This window comes from Cryptotermes secundus, unplaced genomic scaffold (genome assembly GCF_002891405.2).
Source record: "Cryptotermes secundus unplaced genomic scaffold, Csec_1.0 scaffold116, whole genome shotgun sequence".
Lineage (NCBI taxonomy): Eukaryota > Metazoa > Arthropoda > Insecta > Blattodea > Kalotermitidae > Cryptotermes > Cryptotermes secundus.
In genome coordinates this window covers 853,230-860,357 of record NW_019732857.1, presented here as the reverse complement: position 1 = coordinate 860,357, position 7,128 = coordinate 853,230, and positions in this window count along the sequence as shown.

The window sequence follows — 7,128 nt, the reverse complement described above, 5'->3', positions numbered from 1 at the left end:
TTTTTTCAATTGGCCTAATCCTTCCGGCCGCACTAGGCCCTGGGGTTTACTCAGCCTCTAACAGAAATGAGTACCAGGAATATTCCTGGGAAGTAAAGCGTGGCCGGCGCGTAAGGCTGACAACCTTACCGCCATCTCTGAGCCGATTGTCGAGGTAATGTGGGACCCTTAACGTCTCACAACCCTGTGGGCCTTCACGGCCTGGTACAGGAATAGCTTTACTTTACTTTTTTATTTTACCTTGTGCTGCCAATTTTATTTATTTTTCCAAATAATGTTTCTGTCAAAGTTATTGATTCTTCTCTCTAGGCACTGCAGTACCTACGTATGAGTGCTCTCTGTTATTGAAGCTGAGGAACTGCTGAATATATTTATATGCTTGTAATATATTTCAGTGAACATGTATAAACCCCCTTGACGAGGCGGGTTACAATATTTCCACCGTAGTTCTGCGAGTCGCAGAAGGCGACAAAAGAGAAACCCAATGCTTGTTATAACTGGGCCACACTATCACTGGGGAACATAAATACAAGGACATGGTTTTTCAAGCCAGGATTTGGAAGCAAGGCTAACTACCTTACCCTGTAAGAAAAATGTTGCGAAATCCAAAGAAGTGAAAAACTGATGGTTTAATCTTCTAAGGAAGGACATGGCTCCAGAAGGATTGTTCTGCCTGATGTTGATGGATATGTATGAAATTATCCAACTGAAGGCTATCTATATATTCATACATATCCATAATAGTAATACACACTTTTGTGTAATGTAGATTTTGATGATGATTTATATTTTTAACTCTCAACTATTTATAGAAAATGTAGTCATTCCCGAACTCTCAAAATACCCGATGTCTAAAATTCCTAATGAATATCTGAGAAAAAATTATGTAAGTTTTATTACTGTTGTCATTATTTCGCATTCACCATAATTATTTTAAAATTACAGATGTGAAATAAGCCGGTAAACAGAACCTGTCTTTCTTTAAACTTGCAGAGGTAGAACCTGTCGGCCTCAGCTCTATCCGCTTGTTGTTTCCACTTTGCGCCATTTCCATCCATTCTGGGCAAATTTTGAACAAGCTGCCCTATTTTATCTATAGAAGCTTGCACTAAATTAATTTCCCTTTTCGCGTCCTGATGGTCCGCTGTTAATATTTTATATCTCTCATCGAACGAGGCGAGCAGCGCCGGCCAGTGTGTCTCACACTGCGTTAGTGCAGCAAGAGCCATCTCTCTCAAACACAACACGCTTTAGGCCCCCACCTACTTGATGCCTTCTGTGCAAGTTGTATTTCTATGTGATGCTAAAGATTAATACTCAACAAATTCTATAAAACTCTAATTTATTCTCTAATCTACTCGTTCTCCCTCGCCGCTTCTCCAACTGCAACTGCTCCTCACCACTCTCCAGCCTTCTAACTGCAACAAGTCAAAGTCGAAGTTAATTTACGACTGGCGGTTTATCGCAAACAATTTAGTTTGGGCGCCAAGCCCCTTGAGACTCACGACCACAGATTTTTTTTAACTGAACCGTTGCGGTCGTAGTCCTTATGTAATATCCTACCTGACAAGAAAATGGGTGTGTATCTTATGAATGTGTTTGGCCTTTCGTCAAATGTACGTATAGCACATACACGTACAGCGTGTTATTGAAAATTCTTCTTTTTGCACTGTATTGTCACGTGTTATGTATGACTCTCACCGGCATTTAAATTGATGAATAGATCTCTTCATGACTGACTCACACGACTCGGAGCTACAAGCAATTACAGCGCCATCCCTAATCTCTACAATTCAGAAATCACCACATCTGCTAAGCATTTTCCAGCCTGCTGTGTCTTCACAAGCCGTTCCCTGACAACGGTTTCAAACAGTGGAGGTTCTTCAGCTTCAACTGCTCATGTCTTCTCTTTCCAGACTCCTGTACAGAACCCACTGAACTGACTCGGTCACCCCAGTTTTCTTCAAGATAACTCCTCGGCATGGGTCACGTAGATACGTCCTGTTTCCAACAGTACCTCTATTGTTGCGCGTCGATTCTTCGTGTTTACCGAGTCGTTGCCTAGAAACGTCTCTGGTAAGTTCGCCTACTTTGCGGTCGTCGCACAGCAATGGCTCTACTCGCTACAATATAAAAATCCACTGTCACTATATAGACTTTGCAAAACAGCTTATGCCTATCTTACGTATGTCATGCCGCAAAGGCAGCTTATTCGCTTGAACAGTCATAAGCTTGACTATCGCCAAGTTTTAGTCTCTTCGCCTTATCCCATACTGCGAACATGTACATTCCCATGATATAATATGACTTCTGCTTGTTGCCTGCACAATTTCGTTATATAATGGTATACTAATGGAAGGTTGAAAGCCACTTGCAAATCGCGGTGTGGTGTGCATCTTGTAATGTTTCCAGTGGTGCGGAGAACCTTGTTTTGCAAACGCTACAATATTAAGAGGTAGGTGTCTGCTGCTAATTCCCAGGCGTTAAATCATTACTGATCTGATCGGTGCCTTATGGAGGTTTAGTTTAATATTGGCGCTTAAACGCTCACTTTTGAATAAGGAGTAGATTCTGATACATGCTCCGAATTCCTTGGCTTCAATCATTTCTATGTACAGTCGCCATGTAATTTTTTATCGAAAATTACACCCAGATATTTTACATGATTGACAAAGCGGATATTCCGTCCCTTCAATATAAGTTGAGCCTCATAGGGCCTAAGTCTATGGGAAATGTAGATGGCCTGAGTTTTATATTCCATCGCTCATAACACGTCTCAATAGCACTGAGACGTCGCTGCAGCTTTCTGAGGGTATAAACCTCTTTGCTCTCTGTGACATATATATACAGGTGTCGTCAGCAAAGAGACCTAGATAGAAACCAAGTGTTTGGGGCGCATTAGTGGGGGACAGGACGGAACCTGGTGGATCCCCTGTTTGTATATCCCTTGGCGTAAATATTTCACCTCCGACCGAAACTCTGAATTTTCTCTTAGAAAGAAAAGAGCTAAAAAGNGGACCAGTGGGAACACTGAACAGCGATTAAGGCCATATATTGTCCGGGGGGGGAAGGGGGTGGGAAACCGGGCAGTGAATCCAGGCAACTTGGAGGTCAATGACACGGAGGTGGCGGGTAAACAAGAAGAACCGGTTGGCTGGGGACAGGCTGCTGGCGGTCAGTGACATGAAGAACTTGGGTGGCTGTGTGGAGTTCTCTTGAGGGAAGAGATGGGAGATTTCCATGACTTGTTGAGACAAAACCCTGTTTCCTTGTTCATGTTGTTCGGAAGTCATTGACCGCCAGCAGCCTGTCCCCAGCCAACCGGTTCTTCTTGTTTACCCGCCACCTCCGTGTCATTGACCTCCAAGTTGCCTGGATTCACTGCCCGGTTTCCCACCCCCTTCCCCCCCCGGACAATATATGGCCTTAATCGCTGTTCAGTGTTCCCACTGGTCCCCTCTCCCAGACCCCCCCTCCTGCTACCTATATAACTAGCGCTCTTCACTCCCGAATCATTGCAGCTACTGCTCGCTCTCTATTCGCATCGCGATTTACCTGCCCTGAAGATGGAGGCGATACGTTCCTCCGAAACGTCGGTTAAAACCAAGAATACACGGCGCCAGATCCCAGAAGACGACTTTCTTCAGCTAATAAGCTTGATTAGACTAATTGAAAATTTTAATTCAGGTAATTATATAGCAAGACAAGGTGCCATGTTATATCAAAGGGGTTTTAATATCTAAGTATACAGCAACCGTAGACATTTTATTATTGAAATTTAATATAACATGGTCCGTAAGCCTCATACATTGAAGTGTTGTGCTGCGATGGGCACGGAAACAAAACTAGCTTGCGTTAAGCAGGCCTCTTTCTTCAATGTGCCTTTGGACTGTTTACAAAGAACTTCCTCGAATAGCTTCCCTGTTATAGGCAAGAGGCTAACCGACTTAAATTTTGAGGGGATTTTGTATCCTTACCGGGTTTCGGTAGTGTTGCAGCTTCTGTTTTCTTCCAAAGCTTTGGAAAACTAGACAGTCTAAGGCTGTGTTTAAATAAGTGTATCAGATGCTACGTATACTAATGGTCTTCTTGGGAGATGCCAAAGGCATTTGTTTGGAATACTATCAAGCCCACAAGTCTTTCTCAATTTCAATGAAGAAGTAAAGTCGCGGGCCACTTTATCGGCTTTTTCGTTCGAGTTAATTTGGATTCTGGGTGAAATTAATTCAGAGGTCAGGCTTTTAAACCGCTCCCAATCTACGATTTGTCAACCGGATGCGAAAGATACCTAGTTCTATTATGATCCAGCAAGCGAAAACAAGTAGCGGGCGGTCTGGATCCCTGATGTCAGAGGTAATGAGTTCTGACATCCGGACTTTTTTTGTGCATAATAATATCGCACAAGCCACCATTTCCGGCAGGAGAGTAATGAGTTGGAGATTGTGATGTTGAAATTTCGAAATGTTGGATACTGCACTATTCCAAAATAGATATTTAGCATTCAGATTTCCTGTCAGTAGTAACTTACGTCTAAGAGTTAAATGATGTCTGAATCATTCCAGGCCTATAGCACTTCACTACTACCAATCTGTATGAAAACTCTTGTTGCTTGTATTGAAACAAGCAGAGGCAGGTCTACTTGGTTGTGGGGAACGCCTTTTCTCACTGCAACTGCAGGTTCGCCTTTCTTTCCTAGGAAAGTGCCAGTCCGATAAAAGTGACAATTTTGGACAAAGAACTTTACAAGGGGTTTGAAATGTCTTTGAACAGAGCCACGTCTATATGCAAGTGTTGTAGCTGTTTACTGAACTCATAGCCCTGCTTCCAAATGCCATTTGCACTAAATGCTGCGACTTCTAGCGGCTTATGAGCTCCAGCAGCCATTTTGTTTCATTAAGTATTATTTTTGTAATGGCTTATTTTCCGTTTTTCTATCAGCTTCACCGAGCTCTGTGACGATCTGTCTCACTACAGTGGCTACTTTTAACATGTCATTGTTAGTCTAACTGGGAGCCTGTACTGACAGACCTCTTTTTTTAATTTCCTGTTGTGGCAGATGCTGCTGTATGGGGGAGGGGGGGGGCGCCACTTTTTCCAACTGTCTGCGGCGTCTGTGGTTGCTGGTGTTGTCTGTCTTGACGCAGTGCAACTGCGTAGGACTGCTGTAGTGAGGTGAATTTAGAGAAGAAACGCCCACCCAGAGGATCTCTTTGGAGCTCGTTGTTCTCGCGTCCTTTGTAGTTCTCCTTTCGCACGGCTGTAGCCTCAACATGACGCTGGATGAGGTTTATCTCCTTCTACAAGGGTGAAATTGTAATAGCTCGGCGTAGATTCTGTATTTGTCGTTTCAGGGGATTTCCTATGCAGGTCGCCACCACCGCACCACAAACATCGAAGGAGTTGCTGGCAGTTGGTCCGGATATGGTCAAAGTTTTGTTAGTTGTAGCACTGCGTAAGGCCAGTCTGAGCTCTGCATAACCATAATATGGTTAAGGCTGTTGAGCTTGAAGGTCTCTTTGAGATTTTGTATTTTTTGTTTTGGTAGAAGGGAGTGTTTCCACGTGGGTTTGTCCATTGGGTGCTCTTCGAGTGGCCGTCATTTCCCTCACGTTGATGACGTTTAGCTCTAAATTTTCAAGATTGCTGGAAATATCTGCTGGCATGTCAGATACAAAATGACGGATTACTGCCTTGATAGGCTTTTTGGAATTTTGGGAGAAGGTAAAATAGTGGAGATTATTTTTTCTCCATGTAGGATTTCATGACTACATAGTCCGCCACTTGGCCGCGCCATAGCTCAAGCGGTTAGTCGCTGGCTTCCCACCGCGACGGCCCGGGTTCGATCCCAAGTCTGGTCAAGTGGGATTTGTGGTGGACAAAGTGGCGCTGGGGCAGGTTTCCCCTGCCAATCTTCATTCCACCAATTGCTCCCAAATCACCCTCACCTATCATCTGGGGCTGGTACAATAGGCCAGAATTGGCCGCAGTGCAAGGGACTTAGTCCCACCCCACTAGCAATAAAAAAAGTCCGCCACTTTTTTTTTTAAAGATAAGGTTCTATGTCGTGTATTTCGGAACTTGTGCTCTCCTTTGACGTGGTCTTTTAAGTCGCTTTGTAGTCGAATGAGGTTCGTAGTAAAGTCATCATTTTTTGTGAGAGTCTACCTTTGTTTTCTGGGAGCCTGCTGCTCCGATAGTGGTTTCTCTGTTTCAGTAGTCTCCGCGTCCATATCAGTAGTTCTGAGAGGCTCGGAGAAATTGCGAGTTAAAATTGATTGCGGAGGCAGCCTTACAGCTTCGGTTTCTAACTGCAACAGCTAAGTGTTCCTGCTTATATCATCTAGGCACGGATCGCGTAGAAAACTTTTCTTCTATTATTGCTGCACTCTCTTGTTACCGTAGAAATATGCTTGTTTGCGGAACCGTTACATATCAACGGCTATTGTACAGTTGCTTCTTTCGCTGTCGTTGACTAGCAACGGGTTTACAGGCCACAATACGAAAACATCGGCTCTGTGAATATCTGATGGGTAATGATGCGAGCGCCACTGTTTTTAAGAGTGTGGCAGTTGATACATCAGCGAAACGTACAACAATTGTGCAACTTCTACTAATTTTTCGCTTTAAGTGTAACATGGCTGTCGCACAAATTGTAAATTTAGTTTTCTGTTTGATGGCGATAACTGATTATCCATTGGAGCTTAGCATACCAAATTTTATGCAGAGATATTTCACAAACACAGAAACAAACTCAGTATTATTCATACGTAAATAGCCACAAACGATGTTACGCCTTGTGGGTACATCCCCACAATTTAACATGGTCAGAGTCCGTGCAAATGGAAATTAATCATTGAATTGTGTAATTTTCTTGTATTTCTTGTTAGCCTCACTATTATAATGGCACATTAGAAGGAAAACAGGTTTAGAAATTCTTTCCTAGAACTTCTTGTAGAACACAAAACACACGAATCACAGCAAATAAAGCGTTCTTTTTTGCATTAAAGAAGAGTTTGAACTGTATGTAGCAATCGTGACTACCGCTTTCTTGTTTGCATTGCACCTGTACATGATCTGCCTTCTAAACATTCATGGGTATTTTTGTTTCTAATTACATGATGGCCGGTC